General features: G+C 36.9%; 1 protein-coding gene across 3 annotated transcripts in view; it reads left to right on the top strand.

Annotated features, from left to right (window-relative positions):
* The window catches only part of Prkg1 (protein kinase cGMP-dependent 1), a 1,047,684-nt gene that overhangs the window by 575,893 nt on the left and 453,635 nt on the right, over nucleotides 1-18,156 (top strand). The gene's annotated exons all lie outside the window — the stretch shown is intronic.

Genomic DNA, 18,156 nt, shown 5'->3' with positions numbered 1-18,156 from the left:
AATAAGCAGGAATAATCTAAGACAGGGCAGAGATTTCCAGACTGAAGGAAGGTGGAGTAACTCTCAAGGAACCCACCAAAGTTGGCTTTCTTATTCCTGTTGTTACATCCTCTCATATGGCTTTCACCACAGAGCATATTTCTTTTTTTCTTTATATGTGTGTGTGTGTGTGTGTGTGTGTGTGTGTGTGTGTGTGTGTGCAGACATATTTCTGTCTTTTCCTCCACACTAAGGATCTATTCCTTTCATTCAATTTCATATCAACTCTAAAGCTGCTTAGAAAATGACTTGTGGTTGAGTCTCAGTCTGTATATTTTTAGACAAAATCATTAGGTCCAGGATTCTGAAGGGAAATGAGATATTGTGTCAGCATTCTTTCCTTTTTCCTTTCCATTGTTCCTTTTCTGTTGATTCTTCTCTACTTCCCTTCCTTTCTTAAAAAATACCCATAATGTCTTTGCAAAAGCTATTATTCTAATCTCAAAACTAAGGAGAAGATTAAGGCATAGGGGGTGTTTACCTTGAAGGCAAGGATCAAAGAGAAGGAAGATTAACAGATTACAGATAAATGAACAGATTTGACTAGCTGATAAATTGAAGGAGAGAGAGAGAGAGAGAGAGAGAGAGAGAGAGAGAGAGAGAGAGAGAGAGAGAGAGAGAGAGAGAGAGAAGAGAGAGAGAGAGAGAGAGAGAGAGAGTTGGAGGTGAATGGGCAGGAAGAATTGAAGATAACACATATATTTCCAACCTGAAGAAAGGCATGGCTTTCCTACCCAATGGCTGTGTCAGGAAACTCCCAAGAAACACATCAAAACAGTGTCTCATGTTCTCCCAGCTTCCACATAACGTTCATGATAATGTACAAGAAGTGTTCCTTATCAATAAAGTGAAATATCTTCTATTTCCATGCTTTGCAGAGACAATACTTTATATCATAAATCTGCCCTCTAGGTAGAAGCAAGTGATAATTATTTCATTGGACACAGAGTTTATGTTTCCTAGGTTGAATTTTTAGAAGGAAGCAAGAACTAGAGACATTAGACACTCATTTGTGTGTGTGTGTGTGTGTGTGTGTGTGTGTGTGTGTGTGTGTGTGTGTGTGTGTGTGTGTGTGTAACCATACTTGGGAGAGCAATGTTCTGAGTAAATGTCACTGTAACAGCATGATTCTTAAATCAGAAATAAAAGAAAATAACCCTGTGTGAGGTCGTGACTGATTTTCTCAGAATACTGAGAAATTACAGGCCATTAATGAGCTGACAATGAGGTTCTCTGATATTTGTTTACAATATAATAGTAAGATTTTATTTTATTGTTTTGTGCTCAAGCCCTAGCTCCTCTTTATTTTGCCAAACATTGCAGGGACCAGTCTCTCCTGCTTAAACATAGATACCAGTAAACATCAGATGTACCTTTGGCTTCTCCTAACACAAGCTCAACATTGTGATGTGAATACTTGATGGTTTTTGACACTCAGAAGCATAAAAGCAAACTTACATAAAGAGCAGATGACACTCTTTGAAGGATTGTATAATGGTTTGAAGAGCAACAGTGAAGCAGAACTTTGGGTACAGGTTTGATGTAAACAGTGGCATTTTCCCTTTTCTGCTATGCTTAACTTCAGATCGTGGACAGGTCGCCTTTTATTCTTGCTCAGAGAAGCATTGCAGTGGAATAATGTACCATAAATGCTCTTTACCGTTGAAGTGAAATATTGCTAGCTCAGTGCTTTGTGAGGGCAATATTTCATATCATAAATCCACCCACATAGTGGATGCCAATGATGCTTAATTATTTCATTGGACATAGAGTTCATGGCTCTGTAGCTGAACCTTTAAAAGCTATTGTTGAACTGAGTTCAACAGAACTCTTATGAAAATTCATTTCCATTTTCAGTGAAAATTGTGCTTAATAACTGCTGTGAAGTGTATTTAATTATATATCAGTATGCTGACAACAAGTAATACATCAATATTATTTACAACGTACCTATTGACACATACATGTGGAAGGTAATAAAGAAAACTTACTCTTTTGCTGCAGGAAATAAGGCATGCTCGCCTATATCTATAAAACAATTCTTCAGCTTTTCAAATATGTTATGTAGTGTATAGTTCCTTTAAACAAAAGTGACACCAGGGTAGAATAACATGAAATCACAATTCTATAAAGATATGTGCAGCTTTTATTTTGTGGTATAGAATCTGGAATGCTTATACTAACTTGGAGCTTTTAACTGGATGTTGTCAATTGTAATGGTGTAAAATGGAGATTACTCAGGGTTATATGGCTGATTTCCATATAGTGAGCAGTTTTCATTGAGGAGAAAAACAGGGCAATGTTTTGATATTATTTCAGCTACATTTTCAGAGGTTCAAAATTTTATTGTAGGTTTCAAGGATTATGAACACTCCTGCCAAATGAGCCTCCTAGAAGTGTGAATGTTGTTCTTATTCATCTAGCTTCCTATCCATATGTTATTTATATTATTACCTTACTCTGATTCATGAAGATTGACTTGTCTTCTATGTGTATTACCTAAGTATCATTTTCCGTTTACTACATTTTAAAAAACCTTCCAGACTCTGGCATCATCTGTCTTTTTCTAAAGACTGCCTACTTTGAATTCAATATTCTATTCACAGTGCACAGGTCCTGTTGATTTCTCCAAGATGAAAACCTTCCTGGGTTGTGTGCAGAGACCTGAAGACAAAATCTGGCCCTAACATTGCTTGAGATTATTCATAGGAAGAATTTTCAAACTCTATCTCTTTGTTCCAGCCTAGAGCCATTGAATGCCTCTTAAATCACTGACAGAAAATTTAGGTCAACACATTGCCTCAGGTCATTTAAATTTCAAATCTGCTGCCATTTTCCTGCTTGTAGCTATCGGAGGAGAAGAGTGTTGTGCCTACAGCTAGCGAGCTGGAGCTGAAATCTGGCACAGGAAACTTCAACTCAGAGTTTAAAAGTTACTTATGCTCTGCTGAAGGAAGTTTGTCAGGAAGGTTAATGAGGCTAAATTGGCATTCCGACTTCTGACTCAGAGCTGAACTGGGGACTATATACAATTATGAGAGTTGGTCTCTGTCAGATTTTGTACCACTGTGATTTTCTTTTGTAACTGCAAAAGGTGATAATCTGGCCCCACAAAAAGTGATCTGTGAGCAAGACCCAGATTCTCTGGTTTATGCAAATGAATCAACTGGTGTGAACCAAGTGCCTCACTTTTCCAGGTCTTATAACCAACTCAGAGTATGCATAATACTGTCCAGTCAAGATTAGTCAATTTTGGCCGCTATTGTAGACTGAATATTGTAGACTGAATAATTTAACCAAGAGAAACTCACATCTCCCAGTTCTGGAAGCTAGAAGTTTGAAATTAGGGTACTAACTTGAATTTCAGCCTTCTAGTCACCATTTTGTTCCCTTCTAATTAGGTTCATTTTATGCCTATGATTATTGTTTGTACTCTATTATTTCTCTTTGTGCCTTAAAACTCTATTCTTATTCTTTCAACAGTTAGCCTTCAAAATGTAACATGCCTTTCCAAGTAAATGAAACTTTAACTTAAACAGTATTCCTACTATGGTTTTAAGTAATTCTGGACAGGTGAATTCTGACCACTTCTTTCAAGCCTTTAATTATGGAAAGCAGTATTCTATTCTATTTTAATTTTTCCTGCCCAATTGGAACATGTTGTAGTTGTTGCTCTACACATTCAGCAATAAGTTTATATTTAATTTTTTTGCTGGTTTATTTAATGGCCACCTTATCTTGTATGTGAGAGAATTTTAATTTACCTCCTTCTTACATTCTTTTCAGCAGTGAATGCTAAATTCTGGTCTATAATTTCTGAATGTATTTATTTTGTTCTTATTGAACCCATCTATCTTTTTGCATTTATTATCATTATTATATACTTGTACAAAGGGCTTACAATTATTACATAAATCTGGTTATGAATGCAATGCTTCTTGGTTAGTGTTCCCCCTTCATGTGTTCTTCACCTTTTCCCTCCTCCTGTCCTGACCCACAAATTACATAGTTCATTTTACATAGTTTGCACTAACTACAATGACTACATTTGCTTACTCTTCTTCCCTCCCTTTGTTCTTATTCTTTTTTTAAATACATATTGTTTATTGTAAAGATACTGTATAGAGGGGTTACAGTTACATGAGTAAGGTAATGATTAAATTTCCTATCAAGCATTGTTACTCCCTCCTTTCTTTTTCCCCTATCATCCCTTTCCTCCACACCTCCCCAACTCCCTCCTCCCCCCCCTACTTTGGTCCCCCCACACATACCTGAAGTTGTAAATAGGGATACAGGTTGACCCATTGTAACAATGTGTACATAGCATATAGTGTACAAGATACTAGGTTGAAAACGAACCTTTGTTCTTATTCTTAAGAAAGCCAAGAACACATTCTAAGTCTGTAGTCATTTCTACTCATCATGTGAAGAATGACACTGCCTTTCTGTCCCCACAGTATTGTTAGATGACAGTGAAATGGCAGTTTCCTTGTCAGTGATTACATTCATTTCCTAAGGCTTCTGTAACAAATGAACACAAACTGGGTGTTTTTACATAACAAAAATGTAATCTGGAGTTGGTGATTCATGTCTGAAATCCTAAGGCTGAGAGTTGAGGATTTCAGTTCAAAGCCAGTCCAGACAGGAAGTCTGTGAGACCTTCATCTCCAGTTAACCACCAAATAGCCAGAAGTGGAGATATGGCTCAAGTAGTAATAGCCTTGAAGAAATAAAGCTCAATATGGTGCCTAGTCCCTGAGTTCAAACCCCACTACTGGCACAAAATAAAACAAAAAACAGAAATGTGTTCTCTGAGGCTGGAGATCGAAGATTGAGATGTTACTAGAGCCGTGCTTTTTTCAAATTCCCTAGGGTAGAAACTTGTCCATGCCTCTCACCTAGTTTCAGGTTGTTAACAGAAATCCTTCACCTCCTCAGTATGCCTCACTCCTATCTTTGCCTCTTTTCTCCTGGCTGCCTTCCTTGTGTGCGTTTCTATGTATCCTGCTTTAGAAGGACAACAGTGATACTGAATTTAGGGCCAACCTTACTCCAACCTGACCTTTCCTTGATTTAAGAGAAACTTGGCAATTTCTACTACTCTTAATTGTATTGTCTGGTCAAAAAGTAGACTTTTCAATAAGGAATAACTTTACATTTCAAACTACTCAGCGATGTAATCTCCTTAAAAACATTTTAAAAGATTAGGAATTTAAATGTAAGCTGAAACTTAATGCAATATACTGCCACCGATGGAACAATTAAATTGAGGTGAAAGTTTGGATGAGCTACATACATTATAGGAAAGCTTCAATATATTTAATCTGGTTGGGAAATAATAATTCTGTCAAAACTGACTTTGTTACTTGGTCTATAATTCTAAAGTGAATCCCAATTGCATAAATGTCAATAGGTAATTAGAAAGAGGTCTCAGACATGAAGAAGATTTTAACTAATCTCAGGTTTACCTTATGCTTATCCCAGAGGGAGAGAGAAACAGAGAAGATGGGGAGAGAGATAGATAGAGAGACAGAGAGAGGGAATGTGTGTACAAGTGTGTTTGTCATTGTGTGTGTGTGTGTGTGTGTATGTGTGTGTGTGTGTGTGCACATGTCCATGTCTACAGTGTTGTATGCAGCAAATGTTTGTCAAATATCTGAAAGTGGCAAGTCCAGGGTGTTCCTTATCAGAGGAAGACAGTGATTTTCAGTGGGTGAAAAATTTAACGAGAGACTCAGTCATTTTACAGCTATAATCCTTCATACACCGTTGGTGTATCAATTTTACTATTACATAGCATGTGAATCATCACATTGCTGCGGAAATCATAACCACAGTTTTGAAAGGTCACTGATGATTTGCGGCCACTGTATTCTAAACTATTTGACCAAAAAGCACTTGCTAGCTGGTATGCTAGTACACTTATTCTGCCACAGCAGGAGTGGCTAAAATATGAGTTCCAGAGTCTGACCTTGTTGAAAAAGACTGGTTCTGCAAATAACAAACACAGTGTCATAAAATTGCAATTTTTCTTAGGGCAACACAGTTAAGTATTAAAAAAAAAAAGAAATTCTTTTTTGGTGTATCTGAGAAGATACTTGGCTATCCAAACCTTGCCTGCTAGAGCTTGTAGAGTAGGGTTAGGAACATATCACCTGGACAGCATTTACTAAGTTAACCTCTCAGGGTGGTCAGTTCTTTGCCTCTGTCCTTGTCAGAGGTATTCTGGTCAGTTTTCTTTTTTGTTGTTGTATTTTGTTCTGTTTTTGGATTTTTTGCTTTTATCTTTTACTGTTTCCTGTAAGTAAGTATTTAGATGTTGTGAATGTGGATAAAATGTAAAGTTTTAGAGTTGTTCTCTAGGGACCTATTTAATATCTGTAAATAATATTTGATATTCATATTCTGCAGCTCTTTATTAAGGAATCCATTTCTCTTTGATAACTATGTAAGTCAATGGATTACACTTGCCTTAGTTTTTTTTTGTTTTTGTTTTTGTTTTTTTTTTGCTGGTTCTGGGGCTTGAACTCAACATCTGGGCACTATCCTTGAGCTTCTTTCGTTCGAGGTTAGTGCTCTACTACTTGAACCACAGTTCTACTTCTGGCTTTTTTGCTAATTGATTGGAGATAAGATTCTCACAAACTTTCCTGACTGGTCTGGCTTCAAATCCTAATCGTTAGATCTCAGCTTCCTGAGGAGCTAAAATTACAGGTGTGAGCCATTGGTGCCCAGCTGCCTTAGCCTTCTTTTAAATCTTCCCAACAAGCTATTGCTTGGCTCTAGTCATTTCAACAAACTGTCATCATTTTGGGAACATTATAAGATAATATGGAGTGAGATGGTTATCAAATTTTGCACTGTTCAATTGAGAAGCAACCAAGCATATGTAGCCATTTTACTTCATAGTTGTTAGTTAATATTTAAGGAGAAATTCATTCTGTATATCATACTACCCAACAGCCCAGGAAATCATGTATGAGCAATGTCACAATCACACAGTTCTGTTGGAAAGCACTGCAGCCAAACATGACTACTTCATATAGTATATTTCCAAAATTTATAAACATTATAGAATCTCATTTAAGCTACTATATCTTACTCCATTAAAATATATTAGTGAACTAGCAGGGCTAGTGTCTTACTCTTGTAATCCTAGCTACTCAGGAGACTGAGAAATAAGATTAATTGCTGTTCAAAGCCAATCTAAGCAAAAGTCTGTGAGATTTTCATCTTGAATTAACTGGCAAACAACTGCAAGTAGAGGTGTGGCTCCAGTGGTAGCCATAATAAAAAAAAAAAAGCTCTGAATTTAAGCCCCAGTACTGTCTCTCTGTCTCTCTCTATCTCTCTCCCTCACCTCTCTCTCTCTTACATATACACACATACACGTGTGTGTGCATAAAAATGTTATTAGTGAACTAAAAGATAAAGCTATTTGTATCCATCATTTAATCCCTATCGTTTACTTACCTAAGCGAAGCGCATCAAAAGACAGGTTCCTGTTAGAACAATATTATCTACTAAAGTGAAATTTGCTAAATTTTGTTTTTCACATTGGTAGATTTTTTTTTCCTCTCTAGCACTGTCATGCTGTGTTATTATGGTCATCAGAACCTGTTGAGATTTATGTGACTGTACTTATTTTGAAGAGACAGGAGGTGTCTTGTTAATTTCAGTTATCTTTTCTTTTCTCTGTCTTCTGACATTAATTCAAGAGAGAAAAAGAGACAAAGAGTCAAATAGACAAAGAGAGAGGGAGAGACAGAGACAGAGGCAAAGACTGAAAAAGGAGGTCTTTTGTTCTCATTGTTGGCGCATTTAACCATAACATTAATAATATTAACTACATTTAACCCTAACCACTAATAGGTGATTAATTAAAAAAGGAGAGATGTGTGGATTCTAATACAATTAGATGATCATCTTTAAATAAATGAGCTTCCAAGTAATTGGTTAAACTATTTGCTAAAGTATTGTATGACGAAAGGTACATAGATCCTACATACAGTTCAATACATCAATGAACACATTGTTTTAAATGCCCCCAAACTTTATGTGTGCTTCTCCCCATAATTATCCTTCTCTTTTTCCTCACAAAAATTACTAGGACTTCTTATACCTTCCATGACTTCATCCTATTTTTTTGCCATATAATCAGATAATATGAGGTTTTTATGTGTGCCTTTCTCAACTCAACATGTTTGTAAGAGAGCCATTCTTTCATTTTTATTCATGTCTAGTATTCTTTTTATGTATATAATACATGTCTCCACCCTAATGCTGAGGAGGAGATTCTGGGTTTCTATATTATTATGGTATGATTATACATTTCACTTGATCATGCTGAGAGGCAAGAAGGCTTTATTCCATTCACATTTACTGGCATTTCTTTTGATTAAATCTCAAAATGCATTCTTTTCATTTTATAATTTAAGTGCCTTGAGGCAGACTATAAATTTACCTGTCTCTTTTCCACAAATGCAAATGTGTACAATTTGGAGTCTGTTTGTTTTAAAGATGTAGATAGTATGCATTTCTAGGAATATTTGATTTGACTCAGGGCAACAACAAAGCTATAAGACCTTTGCATCTTAATAAACACAGTCACTGGTGACTATGAGGAACCAACAGCAAAGACTCAGATAGAAGTATCCAGTAATTCTCTTTGCTACTAGCAGTTCATGATTTAGCTGTAGTTAGGATTTGTTGCAAAAATAACCAATGGAAAATGCCAGTCAGTGGTGCAGAGTCAGCCTCATGCTTCATTTCTTCTAAGACAGGCTCTAGCCTTGGGGTCAGTCTGGAAAAATGACCTCAAAGTTTGCAGCCTGAAGTAGATAGATATCATGTTTTTCCCTGTAAATTGAGAGAGAGAGAAAGAGAGAGACGGAGAGACAGAGAATGTACTTACACCAGTAAGCCAGGCAAATAGAGGTCTTTTGTGTTCATTATTGGCACATTTAACCATAACAGTTTGATAAGTGATTAATTAAAAATGGAGAGCTGTGTGGATTCTAGATTCTGGGAGGAGGGCTTACTTTCTCAGCATGATCTCAAACATTCTCTTAAAAACAATTATTAGCAAATCTAAAGGGCAGCACTAATGCAAATTCCTTTACAAGCCATTCTTGACATGATGAGGCCCCCTACAAGCAAGAAGCCAGAGAAGCCATTGATTGGGATGTCTGAGAAGGCCCTGGTTCTGACCAGAACAGGCAGACTAATGTTAACCTTCTATCTGAGCAAACAGACTCCATTTTGGATATTTATGTATTTCTAACATGAAAGCACAATTGGGGCTGGAATTTTTTTTTTGGGGGGGGGGGGTCCGGTCGTGGAGCCTGAACTCTGGGCCTACTTGCTGTCCCTCAGCTCTTTAGCTCCAGGCTAGAACTCTACCACTTGAGCCACAGCACCACTTCCGGCTTTTTTCTTTTTGCTTATGTGGTGCTAAGGAATCGAACCCAGGGCCTCAGGCATGCAAGGCAAGCGCTCTGCCACTGAGCCACCTTCCCAGCCCCATAGGGCTGGAATTTTAAACTAATAAATAAACATTAAAATCCCCAGCACATACCTTTACCCTTTAACATTCTTGAATCTGCATCCCTGCGAATGGGGGCCTAGAAATCTTTGTTTTTCAGGAGATTAGGGAAAATTCTGATGTGTAGTCAGGTGTCTCTAAGTAGATAGAGTCTGGTCCAGATGATAAAGGGTGAAGTAGGTAGACGGCATGGCTTAATAGGAATGGAATTGTGATGTTACTTAAGAAAAAGGATTCACAGCCTTCATGTTATTGACTAGAAAAGAGAAGTGCAATATATAGATAGATCTCTTGTTTGGAGGCAGCTGGACATGGATGATTCCTGAAGCTCCTGGAAGGGCTGAGATGAGGGTGTCTTTTTGGATCAAGTCTGACACAGTGGTCGAATGTTGTACAAGAACTACCCTACATGCTTTCTGGTAAACATCAGTCATCATCTTTGGATATACTGTCTGAGTTCTTTGGTTGACTTTTGTGGTGAATTATTAATCTGATTATTTTTCTAATTCTTCAGCCTGATTTTAATGATACATTTATTTCTAGATAGCATCCGTAAATATCAATGGGTGTTGGTTGAGCATATGGTGCTATTCCAGGTATTAGACTCCCTATTAACAATTTGAGGGTGAAGATGTATTTTCGGTATTGACAGCTTTTTCTGCCCCTCCCTTACTTCCAACTATTGATTTCTGCAAGTGTTTGGCTTTCCTCACTACTGTAATCTGCTGAAAAATCTATCTTGTTTCATCAATAACATTATTTTATATACATTTCTAAGTCAGTTATATATATATATATATATATATATATATATATATATATATATATATTTTACAAGTAGGGTTCCTAAGTTTTTCACTGCTTTCCTTTTTTTTTTTTCTTATCTTTTTGTTACTGGTTTTTCACTGAGTTGTTGGCTGTTCCACAACCAAAGCAACAGAGTTTATCTCTTAAATTCTATGAAAATTTCATTTGTACATTACTTAGAACCATTTTCCACTATAAATCCTGTGATTTTTTTTCATGATTGGCCTACTTTGAAGAGATTTTTTTTTTAAATATCAATCTGAGCTCTTCATCTTGCTCCTTAATGTGTTTGAGTTACTCCCTATAAGAAGTGTGTGTGTGTGCACATATGTTTTGGAGACCTTATCTTCCAGTTTAGTCCAGGCTGGTTTCAAGCTCACTTTCATCCTCCCTGAGTGCTAGTCTTATTTACACAGTGCTATGGGAGTTCCATGCTGGCTCCTTTCAGTGTCCCGGTGTGAATAAATTCTTTGTCTTAATTTCTACAAGTCCTTTGTGCAAGATGGCTCTTCACTAACTCCTGTAAATCTTCAACATTCAGTCCTTATTCCAAGAAACCTTCTACTTCATTGTGCTGTTGTCATACTACTGTTATATGCTACTCTACCCTTCCCTCTAGTTTGGAGACTCTAAATTTCTAGACTTCTGCTCTACTTCTGAATAAAACATATACTCAGAGTGCCTAGGACAATGTAAACACTGAATATAGTTTAAAATCCACAGGAACCCGATTCTCTTGGTTTTATCTGAATCCACATTGGTTGTCATGCAGTGGGCATTAGATAAATATTTACCAAGAGTAAAGTAAGTTATACTGTGATACAGTTATATTGTCTGCATGCTACATGTTGTGTAAAAAACTACTAGAAATTAAGTGATATATTTATTCCAATGTGTGCAGAGTTCGTAGCTAACAGTTGAAATAATGTTGCTAACTCTGCAATCTGTGATAGAATTGTTTATCAGCTGAATTATCTATTATTTTGAACCATTACCTAAAATTATAACTAATCATAAAACATTCTGTTATGTCTGTACTATCTAGTATGGTAGGTACTAGACATAGTTCATAACTAATTAACTCAATTTGAGTAATTTTAAAATTTAGTTTTTAAGCCTTACTAGTAATAAGTACTCAGTGTGCTAAATAACTAACATAGCAGAAATCCAGATATAGAACATAAAATAATAATAGAGTGATAGAAACTAGAAATTCATGCTATTTTTCCACAAGTACAATTAGTAGGAGAAAGCCAGGCTCTGGTGGTTCATGTCTGTAATCCTAGCTACTCAGGAAGCTGAGATCCAAGGATTGCAGTTCAAAGCCAGCCCAGGCAGGAAAGTCCATGAAACTCTGATCTTCAATTAACCACCAGAAAACTGGAAGTGGCACTGTGGCTAGAGTGCTCACCTATGCTGAAGAGCTCAGGGACAGCACCCAGGCCCAGAGTTCAAACCCCATGACCCACCAAAAAAAAAAAATTAGAGGAGATATACAAAAGCCCAACTAAATAAACATTCTCCCAAGCATAATTGCTTTGACAGAGAGAGGCTTATAGAGAAGAAAATGTGTTTGTTAAATTAATGCCAAGTTAATGTTAAAAATATACTTATTAGGAGCTCCTAATTAAAATTCAAAGTGAACTAAATTAAACAATGCCTTTAAAAGTGAATTTAACTTAAATCTGTGGTCATTACCAAGTCATGGTAAAATAAGCATGATTGTAGCATATTATTTTGATCTCCAAATGAATTGGTGAAGAATATTTTTCATATATGTGTTTACCAATTTCTTGTATGTAACTTAGTAGGGTCATTTTCTTACGTCAGAAACGCACCGGTGTTTCTGAACAGTACAAAATACTAAATGAGGATTTATTGAATCATAACATTCTGATTCATTGATTCTGAATGCCATAATCAACAGGAAACACAAAGGATTATGTATGAAAACTTTGTTCATAAAACATACACCAGGATATATGTACTCTATAAATTACATTATTAAAAAAAACAGTGCAAGTGCTTTCTCAATCTTTGTTATTAAAGTTATTAAAGTGTGACATGGGTAAAGGAAACTCATTTTTGAGAATCTTTCCTCTATTGTTCTGGAGAAAGCTATAGAAATATATATGCCATAAAAGCTTAAGCTAGATAAAATCCTCATACCATTTCTGTTGGTTTGTCTAAAACAAGATCTCAGGAGCTTGAAACCTCTTAGGTCAAACACAGGTGTTAAGGGGGTTTTCAACATAAGATTGGTCTCGCCATTTGTTAACTTTGGGTTCGATTTCTTTTCGTACAAAATATAGCTTTGCTGCATGAGTAAATATAAGAAAGTGGTTTTAAAAAATCATGACTGTTTTCTTTGCATACCTATATGTTATAGGCCTGTAACATTTGGTGTTCTCCAAAACAGGGACTAGACCACTCAGGTTTATTATGCTGCCTTCTCTGTTAGCAAATCTTTCTTGGAGGGTCCTTTCCTCTTCTGAAGTGGGTCTGCTCAGAGTCAAGCAGATTCCTTTCGTCCTCTGGGGCTCTGTTTCATAGTGTCTGAGGAAACAAATAGAGTGGGGTCATGTTTCATGCTGTTAAGGCGTCCATGTCCACTGTGTATGCTGTTTTAGGAATAATACCCCCTACAGTGCACTGCACATATCAAGATCTTTTTTTTTTTTTTTGCCAGTTGTGGGCCTGAACTCTGGGTCTGGGCGCTATCCCTCAGTTCTTCAGCTCAAGGTTAGTGCTCTACCACTTGAGACACAGCACCACTCCCGGCTTTTTCTGCTTATGTGGTGCTGAGGAATTGAACCCAGGACCTCATGCATGCAAGGCAAGCACCTTCCCACCCCAAAAACTCTTTTTTTTTTTTGGTCTGAACGCTGGGCCTGGGTGCTGTCCCTCAGCTCTTCAGCTCAAGGCTAACACTCTACCACTTGAGCCACAGTGCCTCTTCTGGCTTTTTTCTTTTTGCTTAAGTGGAAGATCTTATTATATATAGATGTGGTGCAAAGTCTATTGTTATACTACTAATCTATGCTAGGAATAAGCAAATGTTTCCACCACCCCAGACAAAGGCCTAGTAGTCTGGAATTTAGTATCAACTGTGCATATCTGAACATGTGAACTAGTATATCTAAATATACATGAATGGGAGAGAATCCTGTATTTACAGCTCATTTTTATAGAATCAAAATGGTGCTTTAATATCACTATTTTAAAATATACTGTACCTGATTTGAATTTAAATTGTTGTTTGCTGAAAATATTTGGAGTTCATTTTCTTAAATTTATTGTAGGCTTTTCTTTAAGGAGAGAAACAACCCTAATTTACTTAATGTACATATGTTGACTTGGTTAATTTGTGCCCTTAATTATCAGGGTTGAAGACAAACTTAAAAGGCACAAATTGGAGCAGAGATTTCATACTGTTTTCAACAAATTTATTGAAAATTAAACAGAACCAATACTAGGTCCTTTCTTTTTGTACTTTAGAATTTTAAATAAGGAAAGCATTCTTAGCAGCAGAATTGTAATAGTTTGTTCTTACTGGTGGTGATTTTATTGTTCAACAATTTCTTTGTCTAGATAAGTTGTGTGAGAATTGGGAAGTATTCCAGGGTCATAGGAAAAGATATTGACAAAAGAAGTATCTACTCTGAGGCGAAGTCAGCATTCCTCCAGATTGTACATATTTCTTGCTAGGCTAATGGTAAGACTTGTGGAAATAGAGAAAAGTTAAGCTGTTATATGGTAACTTTTTAATGAAAGGCGTCATTTCTTCCAGTCACAGCCAAGACTGGGACTTGAAGTCTGAGCCTTACATTCACTTAGCTTTCTTTCTCATAACTGGTACACTTGAGCCATGTTTATAGCCTGATATATTTGCTAGTTAATTGGAAGAGTCTCACACAATGTTCTGCCCTTGCTGGCTTTCAAGCATGATCCTTCAGTTTCCTGAGTTGCTAGGATTACAAGCATGAACCACTAGTACCGATGTGGGAACATTGTGCAATATCTTCTAACACCTTGATGAATGCTTACCTTTGGAACCTAAATCATCTCCTAGTTTTACAGTAGCCATTTTCTGTACAGTTACTATTTGGTATTTTTATGTACAATAGTTTTTTTTTCTGCTTATGTAGTGCTGAGGAATTGAACCCAGGGCCTCATGCATGCAAGGCAAGCACTCTACCACTGAGCCACCTTCCCAGCCCATATGTACAATAGCTAATAAGCACTTGATGTGTACTTTTGATAATATAATCTAAAAGGTCACTTTTGATACAGTACATGTCCTCTATTGTGGGCAGTAAAATACTTCAGTTGCGGTAGAAAAATGTCATGAAGAAATACGATAGTTATCTCATAAAGAAATTGGGGGAAAGTGGCTCAGTGGTAGAGCGCTTGCCTTGCATGCATGAGGCCCTGGGTTCGATTCCTCAGCACCACATAAGCAAAAAGAAAAAAGCCAGAAGTGGCACTGTGCCTCAAGTGGTAGAGCGCTAGCCTTGAGCTGAAGAGCTGAGGGACAGCATCCAGGCCCAGAGTTCAGGCCCCACGACCGCCCCCCCCCAAAAAAAAAGAAATTGTGTGTTTGTGTGTGTGTGTGTGTGTGTGTGTTGGTTTGGGGGCTCAAACTAATGGCCTGGCCATTGCCTCTGAACTACTTCTTTTGCTCATGGACAGCACTTGACCCAAAGAAACATGGGCTGCATATTTTCCCTCATTTATAATAACCTGAATAACCAGAGTATGTCTAGGATATTTTTAGTAGACAATCACAATAGCTCAATAGCTACGTGCATATGACCATACAAAATGCTTATGGAAATGAAGTCCAAGAAATAGAAACAAAAGGTTTTTATAGTGTACTGTTTGCACAGTTATTTTTTTCTTTTTTCCTTTGGTTTATGCCATTGCCACATTTTAATTTCTGTATCCTTTATCTACTATATGTTTATCTGATTTGCAGAAGGGAAGGGAAATCACAGAAACAGCAGGACAAAGGGTGAACCAATGCAACAATGATACTCAGGAGACACTATGCTGGAAATGAACTTTACAACCCTGGGGGAGAAGTGCTGGGGAGAGAAGCAGGAGAAAATGAGGGAGGAGGTAACTTCTAAAAGAAATGTACTCACTACACTACTTATGGAACTGTAACCCCTCTACCTATCACCTTTATAATGAAAAAAAATTTAAAGAAAGGATAGCACTTGAGCCACAAGTCCATGCTTTTTTTGTTTTTGTGGATTTTTGGTGATTAATTGGAGATGAGTCCCACAGACATTCTTACTGGACTGTCTTGGAGGCACAATCTTCAGATTTCAGCTTCTTGGATAGCTAGGATTATAGGCATGAGTTACCAGCACCTGGCAGGAAAATCAACTGTAATATGAATATTTGTTTTTTTTTTTTGGGGGGGGGGTCCGGTCGTGGGGCCTGAACTCTGGGCCTGGGCGCTATCCCTCAACTCTTCAGCTCAAGGCTAGTGCTCTACCACTTGAGCCACAGCACCACTTCTGGCTTCTTTCTGTTTATGTGGTGCTGAGGAATCGAACCCAGGGCCTCAGACATGCAAGGCAAGCACTCTACCACTGAGCCACATTCCCAGCCCTAATATGAATTTTTGTGAAGGTAAATTTCAACCAAAGGAGTATACTTGTTTCAGGGCACATAAAAACAATTGCAGATATTAAAATTATTAAAAGTACTGGCTCTGTTTAAGATCTCAAATAATTATAAAAACATACTCTACATTAACATCCTATGTTCATATTAATAACTTGTTACCATTAATTCTATTTATGAATATTTCTAACATGTGAATTGTCAATATCCTTCTTACCTATGGAGCTTTTTTTTCTTCTACTTTTTTTGGTGCTGGTCCTGGATCTTGATCTCAGGGTCGAGGCTCTGCACCTGACTTTTTTGTTCACACCTATGCTCTATTACTTGAGCCACAGCTCAACTTCCAGCTTTTTGGTAGTTATTGGAGAGAAGAATCTCATGCACTTTCTTTCCTGGGCTGGCTTCAAACTGTGGTCCTCAGATCTGTCTCTCGAGTAGTTAGGATTACAGGCACCCAGATAAGAAACACAAGCTGTAGTCTAAAACTTAGCTGATGAAATAAATCAATGAGAGGCTTACATTCTTTTGTTGAGAAGACTGAGATGTAACTGATAATTCAGTTTCACTGCCACAGTAGGTTGTAGCACATAATTATCCTTAGGCCTCATCAGACCTAAAAGAAAAGCCTGACACACCATGGGAAACTAGATTCTGTATGCTTGGTTAATGTCCTATCACAGCATGGAAAAACAAGGTTTACAAGCTGTGATTGGAATAAGGATGTTTTTGTGGGTTTTTAAAAAAGTGTTTTTCTACCATAGAATTCTAAGTAGTTGAAAGGCTATCATCAAATTTCATATAAAATCTTTATTAGCTCTCAAGAATTAGTACAGGTAAAAACACTTTGGGGTATTAATCACCCAGACATGTGAAAGTCCTAGTTGGAAGACACTGATTAAACAGAATCATTGTATAATCCAAGAAACATATTCTGCCCAAAAGGAGTAAGGCCTAAAGAAACCAATTATTTCAATTATTATTAATGACTTTGTGATTTTACATATAAATATATATATCCCATATATATTAGGGAAAATATGGGATGCCAAAAAATTCTGATTGTAATTACTCCGTACTTAAGTGCTTAAACTTTTTTATTTTTTGGTGTTGATCTTGGGGCTTGAACTTAGGGCCTGGGCACTGTCCCTGAGCAATTTTACTTATTTAGTGCTCTACTAGTTGAGCCATAGCTCCACTTCTGGCTTTTTGGTGCTTAATTGGAGTATGGGCTGGTTTGGAATCATAATCCTCACCTCTCAGCCACCTGAGTGTAGCTAGGATCACAGGTGTGAGTCACTTACACCCAACTGACCTTGAACTTTCTATACCATTATCACTGTAAAGTTTTATAATTGCATTTATAATTTATATTTTAATGCAGATAATTCTTAGAGTATATTTGTTATGTATTAATTTCAATCATTTAATGTAACTTATATGCTATTTTTTCCACCTAAAATCTATACAACATGTTATTCTTTCTGCATGTGATTTTTGCTATAGTGAATATAGCCTGTATTCAGTATATTCCTATATTCAGTATAGTCCTGTATTCAGGACTTGTGGTCTGTTTGACTGGGAGAAGGGGAGATGGACTGAGTAGTGCACTGCAGCATAAAAGTTCTGTTAGAACTTAAAAAGTCTGTGCAAGTTACTCCTGCATCAGTGCTCTCTGTGGAAAGGACCAACCACAGCTCAAAGTGTCATGAAGCTGTTTCTGATGTCATTGGTAATCTATATAGATAATGGATCTCAGAAGGGATTTTCACCAATTCGTATGATTTTGTTTTGCCTTTGTAATCATAAAAATATGTAGTCAGTTTCCACGTCCTTCAAGAAAGCTGGGCACTAGTAGCTTATGCCTTAACCTTAACTACTCAGGAGGCTAAGCTCTGACTGAAGCCAGCTTGGGCAGGAAGTCCATGAGATTCTAGTTCGTTAACCACCAAAAGGATGAAAAGTGAAGCTGTGGTTTAAGTGGTAGAGCTCTAGCTTTGCGCAAAATAGCTAAGGGAAAGTGTTCAGACCTTGAATTCAAGCCCTAGTACTGGCACCAAAAATGAGATGCTTTTTAAAATTAAAAAGAAATTATTTAAAATATATTTTAAAGTATTTTTAAAAGATAATTT

This window comes from Dipodomys merriami, unplaced genomic scaffold, assembly GCF_024711535.1.
Source record: "Dipodomys merriami isolate MVZ:Mamm:240054 unplaced genomic scaffold, mDipMer1.0.p SCAF_14, whole genome shotgun sequence".
NCBI lineage: Eukaryota > Metazoa > Chordata > Mammalia > Rodentia > Heteromyidae > Dipodomys > Dipodomys merriami.
The sequence above is the reverse complement of the archived record's forward strand: the minus strand, read 5'-3'. Positions and strand labels throughout refer to the sequence as shown.